We start from the raw sequence: 15,193 nt of genomic DNA, 5'->3' as shown, positions 1-15,193 counted from the left end.
GAATGTAGATGCAACCATGAAAGTGGATGAAGCCATGAATGTAGATGAAGCCTCAAAAGAGGATGTAGCCACGAAAGTGGATGTAGCCACGAAAGTGGATGCAGCCATCAAAGTGGATGCAGCCCCGAAAGTGAATGAAGCCTCAAAAGTGGATGTAGCCATCAAAGTGGATGCAGCCCCGAAAGTGGATGAAGCCTCAAAAGTGGATGTAGCCACGAAAGTGGATGAAGCCATTAAAGGGGATGAAGCCATGAGAGTGGATGCAGCCATGAAAGTGGATGAAGCCATGAAAGGGGATGAAGCCATGAATGTAGATGCAATCATTAAAGTGGATGAAACCACGAAAGTGGATGAAGCCATGAAAGTGCATGAAGCAATGAAAGTGGATGCAGCCATCAAAGTGGATGCAGCCCCGAAAGTGGATGAAGCCCCAAATGTGGATGTAGCAACGGAAGTGGATGAAGCCATGAAAGTAGCCATGAAAGTGGATGAAGCCAAGAAAGTGAATGCAACCATGAAAGTGGATGAAGCCTCAAAAGTGGATGTAGCCACGAAAGTGGATGCGGCCATGAAAGTTGTTAAAGCCATTAAAGGGGATGAAGCCATGAGAGTGGATGCAGCCATGAAAGTGGATGAAGCCATGAAAGGGGATGAAGCCATGAATGTAGATGCAACCATTAAAGTGGATGAAGCCACGAAAGTGGATGAAGCCATGAATGTAGATGCTGCCATGAAAGTGGATGAAGCCATGGAAGTAGCCAAGAAAGTGGATGAAGCCATGAAAGTGGAAGCAACCATGAAAGTGCTAGCGGCCATGAAAGTTGTTAAAGCAATGAAAGGGGATGAAGCCAAGAAAGTAGATGAAGCCATGAAAGTGGATGCAGCCATGAAAGTGGATGAAGCCATGAAATGGGATGCATCCATGAATGTAGATGCAACCATGAAAGTGCATGAAGCCACGAAAGTGGATGAAGCCATGAATATAGATGCAACCGTGAAAGTGGATGAAGCCCTGAAAGTGGATGAAGCCTCAAAAGAGGATGTAGCCACGAAAGTGGTCGTAACCACGAAGGTGGATGAAGCATCAAAAGTGGATGTAGCCACGAAAGTGGATGCGGACAGGAAAGTTGTTAAAGCCATTAAAGGGGATGAAGCCATGAAAGTGGATGCAGCCATGGAAGTGGATGAAGCCATGAAAGGGGATGAAGCCATGAAAGGGGATGAAGCCATGAAAGGGGATGCATCCATGAAAGTGCATGAAGCCCTGAAAGTGGATGAAGCCTCAAAAGAGGATGTAGCCACGAAAGTGGTCGTAACCACGAAGGTGGATGAAGCATCAAAAGTGGATGTAGCCACGAAAGTGGATGCGGACATGAAAGTTGTTAAAGCCATTAAAGGGGATGAAGCCATGAAAGTGGATGCAGCCATGGAAGTGGATGAAGCCATGAAAGGGGATGAAGCCATGAAAGGGGATGAAGCCATGAAAGGGGATGCATCCATGAAAGTGCATGAAGCCATGAAAGTGCACGAAGCCATGAAAGTGCATGGAGCCATGAAAGTGGATGCATCCATGAAAATGAGTGCATGCATGAAAGTGGATGCAGCCAAGAAAGTGGATGCAGCCCCGAAAGTGGATGAAGCCTCAAAAGTGGATGCAGCCACGAAAGTGGATGAAGCCTCAAAAGTGGATGTAGCCACGAAAGTGGATGAAGCCATGAAAGTAGCCATGAAAGTGGATGAAGCCATTAAAATAGCCATGAAAGTGGATGAAGCCAAGAAAGTGGATGCAGCCACGAAAGTGGATGAAGCCTCAAAAGTGGATGTAGCCACGAAAGTGGATGAAGCCATGAAAGTGGATGAAGCCTCAAAAGTGGATGTAGCCACGAAAGTGGATGAAGCCATGAAAGTAGCCATGAAAGTGGATGAAGCCATGAAAGTAGCCATGAAAGTGGATGAAGCCAAGAAAGTGGATGCAACCATGAAAGTGGATGAAGCCATGAAAGTAGCCATGAAAGTGGATGAAGCCATTAAAATAGCCATGAAAGTGGATGAAGCCAAGAAAGTGGATGCAACAATGAAAGTGGATGAAGCCTCAAAAGTGGATGTAGCCACGAAAGTGGATGCAGCCATGAAAGTGGATGAAGCCTCAAAAGTGGATGTAGCCACGAAAGTGGATGAAGCCATGAAAGTAGCCATGAAAGTGGATGAAGCCATGAAAGTAGCCATGAAAGTGGATGAAGCCAAGAAAGTGGATGCAACCATGAAAGTGGATGAAGCCTCAAAAGTGGATGTAGCCACGAAAGTGGATGCGGCCATGAAAGTTGTTAAAGCCATTAAAGGGGATGAGGCTATGAGAGTGGATGCAGCCATGAAAGTGGATGAAGCCATGAAAGGGGATGAAGCCATGAATGTAGATGCAACCATTAAAGTGGATGAAGCCATGGAAGTAGCCATGAAAGGGGATGAAGCCACGAAAGTGGATGCAGCCAAGAAAGTAGATGAAGCCATGAAAGTGGATGCAACCATGAAAGTGCATGAAGCCACAAAAGTGGATGAAGCCATGAATGTAGATGCAACCGTGAAAGTGGATGAAGCCATGAAAGTGGATGAAGCCTCAAAAGAGGATGTAGCCACGAAAGTGGTCGTAACCACGAAAGTGGATGAAGCCATGAAAGTGGATGCAACCATGAAAGTGGTTGAAGCCTCAAAAGTGGATGTAGCCACGAAAGTGGATGCGGCCATGAAAGTTGTTAAAGCCATTAAAGGGGATGAAGCCATGAAAGTGGATGCAGCCATGAAAGTGGATGAAGCCATGAAAGGGGATGAAGCCATGAAAGGGGATGCATCCATGAAAGTGCATGAAGCCATGAAAGTGCATGGAGCCATGAAAGTGGTCGTAACCACGAAAGTGGATGAAGCATCAAAAGTGGATGTAGCCACGAAAGTGGATGCGGACATGAAAGTTGTTAAAGCCATTAAAGGGGATGAAGCCATGAAAGTGGATGCAGCCATGGAAGTGGATGAAGCCATGAAAGGGGATGAAGCCATGAAAGGGTAAGAAGCCATGAAAGGGGATGCATCCATGAAAGTGCATGAAGCCATGAAAGTGCACGAAGCCATGAAAGTGCATGGAGCCATGAAAGTGGATGCTTCCATGAAAATGAGTGCATGCATGAAAGTGGATGCAGCCAAGAAAGTGGATGCAGCCCCGAAAGTGGATGAAGCCTCAAAAGTGGATGCAGCCACGAAAGTGGATGAAGCCTCAAAAGTGGATGTAGCCACGAAAGTGGATGAAGCCATGAAAGTAGCCATGAAAGTGGATGAAGCCATTAAAATAGCCATGAAAGTGGATGAAGCCAAGAAAGTGGATGCAACAATGAAAGTGGATGAAGCCTCAAAAGTGGATGTAGCCACGAAAGTGGATGCAGCCATGAAAGTGGATGAAGCCTCAAAAGTGGATGTAGCCACGAAAGTGGATGAAGCCATGAAAGTAGCCATGAAAGTGGATGAAGCCATGAAAGTAGCCATGAAAGTGGATGAAGCCAAGAAAGTGGATGCAACCATGAAAGTGGATGAAGCCATGAAAGTAGCCATGAAAGTGGATAAAGCCATTAAAATAGCCATGAAAGTGGATGAAGCCAAGAAAGTGGATGCAACAATGAAAGTGGATGAAGCCTCAAAAGTGGATGTAGCCACGAAAGTGGATGCAGCCATGAAAGTGGATGAAGCCTCAAAAGTGGATGTAGCCACGAAAGTGGATGAAGCCATGAAAGTAGCCATGAAAGTGGATGAAGCCAAGAAAGTGGATGCAACCATGAAAGTGGATGAAGCCTCAAAAGTGGATGTAGCCACGAAAGTGGATGCGGCCATGAAAGTTGTTAAAGCCATTAAAGGGGATGAGGCTATGAGAGTGGATGCAGCCATGAAAGTGGATGAAGCCATGAAAGGGGATGAAGCCATGAATGTAGATGCAACCATTAAAGTGGATGAAGCCATGGAAGTAGCCATGAAAGGGGATGAAGCCACGAAAGTGGATGCAGCCAAGAAAGTAGATGAAGCCATGAAAGTGGATGCAACCATGAAAGTGCATGAAGCCACAAAAGTGGATGAAGCCATGAATGTAGATGCAACCGTGAAAGTGGATGAAGCCATGAAAGTGGATGAAGCCTCAAAAGAGGATGTAGCCACGAAAGTGGTCGTAACCACGAAAGTGGATGAAGCCATGAAAGTGGATGCAACCATGAAAGTGGTTGAAGCCTCAAAAGTGGATGTAGCCACGAAAGTGGATGCGGCCATGAAAGTTGTTAAAGCCATTAAAGGGGATGAAGCCATGAAAGTGGATGCAGCCATGAAAGTGGATGAAGCCATGAAAGGGGATGAAGCCATGAAAGGGGATGCATCCATGAAAGTGCATGAAGCCATGAAAGTGCATGGAGCCATGAAAGTGGGTGCATCCATGAAAATGAGTGCATGCATGAAAGTGGATGCAGCCAAGAAAGTGGATGAAGCCAAGAAAGTGGATGAAGCCATGAAAGTGGAAGCAACATTGAAAGTGGATGCGGCCACGAATGTGGATGAAGCGACGAAAGTAGATGCAGCCAAGAAAGTGGATGAAACCACAAAAGTGGATGAAGCCATGAAAGTGCATGAAGCAATGAAAGTGGATGCAGCCATCAAAGTGGGTGCAGCCCCAAAAGTGGATGAAGCCTCAAAAGTGGATGTAGCCACAAAAGTGGATGAAGCCATTAAAGTGGATACAGCCATGAATGTAGATGCAACCATGAAAGTGGATGAAGCCACGAAAGTGGATGAAGCCATGAAAGTGCATGAAGCAATTAAAGTGGATGCAGCCATCAAAGTGGATGCAGCACCGGAAGTGGATGAAGCCTCAAAAGTGGATGAAGCCACGAAAGTGGATGAAGCCATGAAAGTGGATGAAGCCATGAAAGTGGATGAAGCCATGAATGTAGATACAACCATGAAAGTGGATGAAGCCACGAAAGTGGATGAAGCCATGAATGTAGATGCAGCCATGAAAGTGGATAAAGCCATGGAAGTAGCCACAAAAGTGGATGAAGCCACGAAAGTTGTTAAAGCCATGAAAGGGGATGAAGCCACGAAAGTGGATGCAGCCAAGATAGTAGATGAAGCCATGAAAGTGGATGCAGCCATGAAAGTGGATGAAGCAATGGAAGGGGATGGAGCCATGAATGTAGATGCAACCATGAAAGTGCATGAAGCCATGAAAGTGGATGCAGCCTCGAAAGTGGATGAAGCCATGAAAGTGGATGAAGCCATGAAAGTGGATGCAACCATGAAAGTGGATGAAGCCATGAATGTAGATACAACCATGAAAGTGGATGAAGCCATGAAATTGGATGAAGCCTCAAAAGTGGATGTAGCCACGAAAGTGGATAAAGCCATGAAAGTGGATGAAGCCATGAAAGTGGATGAAGTCATGAAAGTGGAAGCAACCATGAAAGTGGATGCGGCCACGAAAGTGGATTCGGCCTCAAAAGTGGATGAAGCCACGGAAGGGGATGAAGCCATGAAAGTGGAAGCAACCATGACAGTGGATGTGGCCATGAAAGTGTATTCGGCTATGAAAGTGGATGCAGCCATGAAAGGGGATGAAGCCATGAAAGTGGATGCAGCCAACAAAATGGATGAAGCCATGAAAGTGTATAAAGCAATGAAAGTGGGTGCAGCCATGAAAGTGGATGCAGCCATCAAAGTTGATGCAGCCTCCAAAGTGGATGTAGCCATGAATGTAGATGCAACCATGAAAGTGGATGAAGCCACGAAAGTGAATGAAGCCATGAAAGTGGATGAAGCCACGAAAGTGAATGCAGCCATGAACGTGGATGCAGCCACGAAAGTGGATGAAGCCATTAAAGTGGATGCCGCCATGAAAGTGGATCCAGAAATGAAAGTGGATGAAGCTATTAAAGTGGATGAAGCCACGGAAGTGGATGAAGCCATGAAAGTGGATGCAACCATGAAAGTGGATGAAGCCATGAATGTAGATACAACCATGAAAGTGGATGAAGCCATGAAATTGGATGAAGCCTCAAAAGTGGATGTAGCCACGAAAGTGGATAAAGCCATGAAAGTGGATGAAGCCATGAAAGTGGATGAAGTCATGAAAGTGGAAGCAACCATGAAAGTGGATGCGGCCACGAAAGTGGATTCGGCCTCAAAAGTGGATGAAGCCACGGAAGGGGATGAAGCCATGAAAGTGGAAGCAACCATGAAAGTGGATGTGGCCATGAAAGTGTATTCGGCTATGAAAGTGGATGAAGCCATGAAAGTGGATGCAGCCATGAAAGGGGATGAAGCCATGAAAGTGGATGCAGCCAACAAAATGGATGAAGCCATGAAAGTGTATAAAGCAATGAAAGTGGGTGCAGCCATGAAAGTGGATGCAGCCATCAAAGTTGATGCAGCCTCCAAAGTGGATGAAGCCATGAATGTAGATGCAACCATGAAAGTGGATGAAGCCACGAAAGTGAATGAAGCCATGAAAGTGGATGAAGCCACGAAAGTGAATGCAGCCATGAACGTGGATGCAGCCACGAAAGTGGATGAAGCCATTAAAGTGGATGCCGCCATGAAAGTGGATCCAGAAATGAAAGTGGATGAAGCTATTAAAGTGGATGAAGCCACGAAAGTGGATGAAGCCATGAAAGTGCATGAAGCAAATAAAGTGGATGCAGCCATCAAAGTGGATGCAGCACCGGAAGTGGATGAAGCCTCAAAAGTGGATGAAGCCACGAAAGTGGATGAAGTCATGAAAGTGGATGAAGCCATGAAAGTGGATGCAGCCATGAATGTAGATGCAACCATGAAATTGGATGAAGCCACAAAAGTGGATGAAGCCATGAAAGTGGATAAAGCCATGAAAGTGGAAGCAACCATGAAAGTGCTAGCGGCCATGAAAGTTGTTAAAGCCATGAAAGGGGATGAAGCCACGAAAGTGGATGCAGCCAAGAAAGTAGATGAAGCCATGAAAGTGGATGCAGCCATGAAAGTGGATGAAGCCATGAATGTAGATGCAACCATAAAAGTGGATGAAGCCATGAAAGTGGATGAAGCCTCAAAAGTGGATGTAGCCACGAAAGTGGATAAAGCCATGAAAGGGGATGAAGCCACGAAAGTGGATGCAGCCAAGAAAGTAGATGAAAACATGAAAGTGGATGCAGCCATGAAAGTGGATGAAGCCATGAATGTAGATGCAACCATAAAAGTGGATGAAGCCATGAAAGTGGATGAAGCCTCAAAAGTGGATGTAGCCATGAAAGTGGATGAAGTCATGAAAGTGGAAGCAACCATGAAAGTGGATAAAGCCATGAAAGTGGATGAAGCTATTAAAGTGGATGAAGCCAACAAAGTGTATTCGGCTACGAAAGTGGATGAAGCCAACAAAGTGTATTCGGCTACGAAAGTGGATGAAGCCACGAGAGTGGATGCAGCCATGAAAGTGGATGCAGCTATGAAAGGGGATGAAGCCATGAAAGTGGATGCAGCCAACAAAGTGGATGAAGCCACGAAAGTGGATGCAGCCATGAAAGTGGATGCAGCCTCCAAAGTGCATGAAGCCACGGAAGTGGATGCAGCCATGAATGAAGATGCAACCATGAAAGTGGATGAAGCCATTAAAGTGGATGCAGCCATGAAAGTGGATGCAGCCATGAAAGTTGTTAAAGCCATGAAAGGGGATGAAGCCACGAAAGTGGATGCAGCCAAGAAAGTAGATGAAGCTATGAAAGTGGATGCAGCCATGAAAGTGGATGAAGCCATGAAAGGGGATGAAGCCATGAAAGGGGATGCATCCATGAATGTAGATGCAACCATGAAAGTGCATGAAGCCATGAAAGTGGATGCAGCCTCGAAAGTGGATGAAGCCATGAAAGTGGATGCAACCATGAAAGTGGATGAAGCCATGAATGTAGATGCAACCATAAAAGTGGATGAAGCCATGAAAGTGGATGAAGCCTCAAAAGTGGATGTAGCCACGAAAGTGGATAAAGCCATGAAAGTGGATGAAACCATGAAAGTGGATGAAGTCATGAAAGTGGAAGCAACCATGAAAGTGGATAAAGCCATGAAAGTGGATGAAGCTATTAAAGTGGATGAAGCCAACAAAGTGTATTCGGCTACGAAAGTGGATGAAGCCAACAAAGTGTATTCGGCTACGAAAGTGGATGAAGCCACGAAAGTGGATGCAGCCAACAAAGTGGATGAAGCCACGAAAGTGGATGCAGCCATGAAAGTGGATGCAGCCTCCAAAGTGCATGAAGCCACGGAAGTGGATGCAGCCATGAATGAAGATGCTACCATGAAAGTGGATGAAGCCACGAAAGTGGATGCAGCCATGAAAGTGGATGCAGCCTCCAAAGTGCATGAAGCCATGGAAGTGGATGTAGCCATGAATGAAGATGCAACCATGAAAGAGGATGAAGCCATGAAAGTGGATGCAGCCACGAAAGTGGATGAAGCCATTAAAGTGGATGCCGCCATGAAAGTGGATCCAGCCTTGAAAGTGGATGCTGCAAGGAAAGTGGATGAAGCCACGAAAGTGGATGAAGCCATGAAAGTGGGTGCAGCCATGAAAGATGATGAAGCCATTGAAGTGGGTGCAGCCAAGAAAGTGGATGCAACCACAAAAGGGGATGAAGCCATTAAAGTGGAAGCAGCTATGAAAGTGGGTGCATCCATGAAAGTGGATGCGGCCATGAAAGTGGATGCGGCCATGAAAAGGGATGAAGCCATGAAAGTGGATGAAGCCATGAAAGTGGATGCAGCAATGAAAGTGGATGAAGTCATTAAATTGGATGCAGCCATGAAAGTGGATGCGGCCACGAAAGTGGATGCAGCCATGAAAGTGGATGAAGCCATGAAAGTGGATGCGGCCATGAAAGTGGATGCAGCCATGAAAGTGGATGAAGCCATGAAAGTGGATGCATCCATGAAAGTGCATGAAGCCTTGAAAGGGGATGAAGCCATGAAAGTGCGTGAAGCCATGAAAGTAGTTGCATCCATGAAAGTGGATGCATCTATGAAAGTGGATACAGCCATGAAAGTGGATGAAGCCACCAAGGTGGATGAAGTCATCGAAGTCGGTGAAGCCATAAAAGTTGATGAAACCATGAAAGTGGATGTAGTCATGAAAGTTGATGCCTTACTGTCCAAACAAGAACCAACAACAAGAGAGGACTTCTTAAAGTATGCATGGAAACTGACACTGAATCCCAACACAGCGCACAAATATCTGGAATTATCTCAAGGTAACAGAAAAGTTACAATGACTAACAAAAACCAGTATTATTCAAATAAAGAAGACAGATTCACCAGAAGATGGCAGGTCCTGAGTAGATCACGTCTGACTGGACGTTATTACTGGGAGGTGGAGTGGAGCGGGAGCTCAGTCGAAATAGCCGTCGCTTACAGAGATATAGAAAGAAAAGGGAACACAAACGACAGCTCTTTTGGTTTGAATGAGAACTCTTGGGCTTTGTGCTGCTGGTGAACAGGTTACACATTTTACAGTGACGGAGATCACATCTCCATCCCAGGTCCAGTTTCCCCCAGAGTCGGAGTGTACCTGGATCACAGAGCAGGTATTCTGTCTTTCTACGGTGTTTTTGGAGCTGTGATGATTCTCCTCCACAGAGAAATAACCACATTCACTGAGCCGCTTCATGCTGGGATTTGGCTTTCACGTTACAAAAGAACCACGGCAGAGATCATTAAATTCAAAAAGAGCAGCAGGTAAATCTGTAGATAAAGTGACACATCTGACCTAATCCCATTCCTTTGATTATTTTTTATAGTAAATCTGGTATAACATTACATTATACAGTTGTTAACATTAAACCATGAGATTTACATTGACTCCTTCACAGACATGTTTTCAGTCTCACCAAAAAGCAGCACATTCTTTATTTTTTCCCATTGTCAAAATGTCAATGTACATGTTTTTGCTTGTAAGGTGGTATGTGCTGTTTGTCATATTAAATGTTTTACAACCACTTAAATTATATAAGTATATTTGAGCTGCTATTCTATGGGTGCTTGTGGGTTTTATCAATGAATGACATGTAATCAAATGCTTAGTTGAATTACTGCATATTGATCTGTTGTAAAACTTCTTGCATTCTATCCATTTGGGTCCATTTTAAACCTGATTTAAATTTTAGGGACATACATTTTTGATTTTATCCTTTATGGTATTTGTGTTTGAACCAAAATAAAAGCAATACTATTTTTCTGTATTTTTCAATTTGCAGTGATCAGACATTTACATGTAGCTCAAAATAATAAAACAATATGTTTACTTTCTGTCAGTGTCAAACTCCTTGATTTTAAATCCGTTACTAAACTGAGATACTGTGACAGCAGAGGTAAACTACAGGAAATACTGAGAGACATGTGGACAAACATCTCACTGAAGCTGGATTCTTTGAATATTCATGAGAAATGACTCTGCCATATATCTGTTATCATCTGAGGGGAACAAGAAAGCAACATTAATAAAAGAAAAAAAGCTTGCTCAAGAGTAGGATTGTACCTGGATCACAGAGCAGGTATTCAATATTTCTGCTTCATCTTGTAATGACCTCGGCACTGATCACTCACTCCACACACCTGCGCAGCTCCACCCCATCTTCAATCAACTCTCACCTGATCCACCTTCATCTACCACTATATAACCAGCCTTGAGACAGACATCAGTTCCAGATTATCTTGAACCAACTTGTAAAACTAGTCCAGCGTTCAATCTTGATCACCTGCCTGTTACGTGACCTGTTCTGTCCTCTGTTTACCGAGCCTGTCTTATCCCTGCCTGACTCTGATTGCCTGCCTGTAAGGCTGACCTGTTCTGCCTGAGGTATTGAACCTACCTAACCCTACCTAACCTGTGTGCCTCTAAAGCCAGCCTGTTACCTGTGCCCTGACCCTGTTTTGGATTCCCCCTTGGATTCTTATCGGACCCCTGTCTCTCGGCTCTGACACCGAACCTCACCTTGGAACTTGAACCTGGAAAAGCCCTTAAATCCTCCTTCTTGTGATTATCGTCACGGCTCTGTAACAACCACCTGTCCCCGGAACACAGAGCTCCAGCACTAGCCCACAACAGGGTTTCCCAGTGCAGCACGGAAGTCGCTGGCCAGCCGCCTACCAACACGAGCCGGCACTTGGTGCTCTGTACCTGGACTCTAAGAGGTTTGTGATCTTTCCCCTACAACTGTGACGAATAAGGGCGGACCCAAAGACAACCCGAGACAGGTCAGTGGCTCTTGAGCCGATTTTATTGAAAAAACAGGGAAGCGGAGGCTTTCGGGACGTGCTGCTCGTGCTTACGGGCCGACAACTCCTGGGGGGATAGAGACGGGTTAGTGACCAGTGGAGGCGATAGAGAGGATGAGCTGAAGGTTTGGTCACTAACCTGATGGGGAGTTGACTTCTTTAGGAGTCCTTGCTCCAAAGCGTGTCGGAAGCCGAGCGACAGGGAAATCCGGGGGGCGTCGTCCAGGGGCAGTCTGAGTTCGGTCACGGGGAAGGCCAATACGTCCAGGCAACAAATCCAAGGGGAAATCCAAAGAAGGGTCCGGGTCCAGTTCCAAGATCCAGTTTCCAGAGAGCACAGATTGATTAAGGGACAGGCAGGTTCCAGTACTCACGGGCTAGCGGGGTCAAAAACACAGGAGGGCAATCCGGGGTCCAGAGGCTGACACAGCAGGGCTCAGGCGGGCAGACAGAATCCAGGAGAGGGCTAGGCTGGCTCAGAAATGAAGGCAAAGACAGGTCGGGCAACAGACAGGCAGGCAGTTTGATAATAATTGCTGGAAGTTCTCACCGGTTGGCTCGAGACGTTCTGGCACTGGAGGCTGCGAGGCGCAGGGCTTATAAGCCGGTAGAGGTGGAGGCAGCGCAGGTGCGTTGATTGCAATTAGCAGCTCCAGTGCCAGAAACGTTACAACAACACGTTGGGTATAAAGAACTAAGATCACTAACCTGCTGTCTCTGCCTCCAGGGGTTCCAGTCCTAAGCACAGATGATGGCCCTGCAAGTAGCCGTGCTTACAGTCTCAATAAACTGTACTTAAACGTCACTGACCAGTCTTGGTTGAATTCTGGGTCCTTTGTCTCGGACTCCACAGAGTCCAAACAACATTCACTCAGCCCCTATATGCTGGGTTTAGGCTTTACTTTCTTCAGTAAAGCCTTTGCTGAGTTTGTTAAACTGAAATAAAAGTAATCTCAGGTACAGCTGAATAAAACAAGTATTTCAGTTTCTTTATTCTCCATCATTGTTGCTGAGAGTTAATTGTGTCATTTCTTCTCTGCTTAGAGATCAGCTCTCTCTATGGAGCTACTTTGTCAACTTGTTTGTTGTTTTGTTGATGTTGGAGTTTGTTTAGGTGCTGCCACTCCTGTTTCTGTTCAGACATTGAGCCTATCACTGCTCAGGACGATCTGCCCAAACTATCTATACTTATTGCTTTGTGTGTGTGTGTTCTTGTACTTCCAGCTGAGTGACAACAGTTTTTGCTTATTTTCGTAGTAAAGTGAAGACTTTCATGTAAAGTGAGGAACGAAAAAGGTAATTTTTTTCTGGGCTCGGACTAAGGTGTCAATTGAGTTTAGGTTAGGGTATAAACCGCTAAAGGTTAGGGCTAGGGTCAAGCTATAGAAAGGGTTGAAGATGAATGGAAGTCAAGGCACGGTCTGGCAATATCTCTGGGGTGCCTGGACTTGGGTGTATAGGATGTAAGATGGCGCCTCTAGAAATATTTCGTAGGGGTGGCCAGATGGAGCCACTTAAACTCTTTGGGTGGCACTGAAACTAAAAGTTGTAATTTCAGGATTTCATTCTGAAAATCCTGAATGAAATGGCTACCCCCTGGTGGCGCCCCTGGTGAGTGTACAACGTCATTTATTTCATTTTTTTTTTCTTGTGTGGGTAAGTGTGTCTGTATGTGGGGTGGAATGTGATCGTGTACCTGGTTCTCTGTATGTCTGTCAGGTTGGCTTTGAACAGCCCCCTCTCCTGGGTCATCTCAGGTCTCCACTAGGTGGGAAGCCCATCCATCCCGTTCGGCTCCCATCCCTTTGGCTGGCGCCATGACCCGCTGGTGCGTTGGTGGTCCCTCTGTGTCAGGGGCTGAGTGCCCGGGTGTGTGCTCACTGGCAGCTTCGAGGGGCCTGGGCTCCATGGCTCTGCAAGGCCCCACTGGGAGGCTATGGAGCTAAACCAGTGACTGCTTGTAATGACATTGTAAAAAGAGATTTGGCATTGTAAAATCAAACATCAAAAAATGTAACATGGAAAAATTTAAAATTGGATAATCCAACAGTGAAAAGTCATTGAAAAGTCAAACATTGAAAAATCAAACTTATAATATTCTCAATTTCTGCTGCAGCTTTTACAGCGAGAAATGTTTTCAGTTTCACTGTAGAGTTCTTTCAGCAACAATGTCACTACAAGCTGACACTGTTTTGTTGTAAACAGAACAGCTGACACTGTTTATATTGTAAACAGAAGTATTGCTACATATTTAGTCCTATTTTGAAAAGCTCAAAGTCGAGAAAAGAAAATGGTGGAGGGCCTAAATGCTGGTGAAGATTCTTAGTCATCCAAGTCATGATCATTCCAAAAAAGTAAAAAAACAAAAAACAACTGGACTTTTTTCCAAAGTTTGAAGACATTTCGCTTCCCATCCAAGAAGCTTTCTCAATTAAAATGTCTGGAGTAGTGGGGAGTTCCAAGTTTTTATACTATTGCCCAGAAAAGGCAATAGTATAAAATACTAACTTATGCCAACTTATGCCAGGTAACATTGAGATTTTCCAGCGGAGAAAGGTGGTGGGTTTATCATTTTTGTTTGTTTACCTTTTTACTGACTGCTATCAACACTTCTATCTTGCTTTGTGCTCTTTTCTTTGCAAAGAAACCTGGTCAATATAATTGGAATGTGCTAACAGAGAGATTTTAGTCTCTTTTTTTAGACATTCTCAGATGCGAGTGAGTCCAAATGGTGCCGCAGTGACATAAGGGCTGATCCAGGGGACACAAAAAAAGGTGATATCATTGACTTCTGCCTAATTCAGTTTTGATTAAAAATTTGGACAAATATTAAGAATGTGTAGTGGATTAACATCTCACAGTGCTTGTATTTTCTTGTCACAGTAGTTAAAGGGTGTGCTCACATATCTCACAATGAATGTATTCTTATCACAATGATTAAAAAGTGTGCCTTAACATGTATCTGGGGGAAATGTGTGTGTATCAGTCCAGAGGTCAAGTTGAGAATTAGAGAATGGATGCACACAGGCCCGGGCAGGAGGAGAAGTACATGATGCACCAAGGAAACATCATAATCAGAAATCAAATTATACTGTAATGTAAACAAAATGTGTATGGTAAAGGTCCAGGAAAAGGAGATGATGTGCAGCTGTTTAGCATGGCCAAATGATGTTAACATAATGGGGTGGGACCATCTGGAAGGAGGCAACGACAATAAAGTGTAACCATGTTTTTAAAAATATGCACCCTCGGGAAGTTTCCACCGATATGTAATAAAATAATAAAGATATCCGTGGAAAAGTAATTGAAAATACTCCTCTGGGAGGAGCCCCCAAGACCCAGGGAATGTATATAAGCACACCACTTTCTGTATGTTATCAGATGTTGTCCGGAAAGCATCTCATGTGTGGCTGACTTGTGTTGTTGCAATAAACCACTCTGGACCGAAACTCAGCTACTTTTGTTCACTTTTTGACTACTGTTGGATATTCTTAACTGCCTTACCAAGAACTTAGAATTTTTGAAGGACTTAGTACAAATCACTACGTTGTGGGAAGGACATCCACAACAAATGTTTGCAGAAGCTGCGTAAAGGTTAATGTGGAAATGTGATGATACTAGGTTTAAGAGAAATCTGTTCTATCTAATCTATTGTTGTGCAATTATACACTGTTTAAAGTTATTTAATGTTTATTAAATAACCATCTGTCTGTTAAGTGTTGTCTGATGATAATCAGCTCTTAAGCTGATATCAAGATCTCGCTGCCAAACCTGCCGGTGCCTCATGTGAGTCGGTCCACTTTGGTCATCCCAGGAAGGCAGTAAAAGGGGAACCATTACTTGGTTCTGTTTACAGAAGCATCCTGCTGAGAGAGAGAGAGAG

At 44.7% G+C, this 15,193-nt stretch overlaps 1 long non-coding RNA gene and 1 pseudogene across 1 annotated transcript; one reads left to right on the top strand and one right to left on the bottom strand.

The window, feature by feature from the left end:
- Nucleotides 1-8,950: 8,950 nt before the first annotated feature.
- LOC118565806 lies at nt 8,951-10,200 on the top strand (annotated as a pseudogene).
- Nucleotides 10,201-11,294: 1,094 nt separating this feature from the next.
- On the bottom strand, nt 11,295-11,570 carry LOC118565861. The gene is made up of 2 exons (XR_004932674.1): nt 11,450-11,570; nt 11,295-11,377 (listed from the first exon to the last, which is right to left on the bottom strand). It is a non-coding gene; the product is annotated as an uncharacterized LOC118565861 (long non-coding RNA).
- Nucleotides 11,571-15,193: the final 3,623 nt, after the last annotated feature.

The sequence above is a fragment of the Fundulus heteroclitus genome, chromosome 14 (assembly GCF_011125445.2).
Source record: "Fundulus heteroclitus isolate FHET01 chromosome 14, MU-UCD_Fhet_4.1, whole genome shotgun sequence".
Classification (NCBI taxonomy): Eukaryota; Metazoa; Chordata; class Actinopteri; order Cyprinodontiformes; family Fundulidae; genus Fundulus; species Fundulus heteroclitus.
This window is presented reverse-complemented; position numbering and strand designations above follow the sequence as displayed.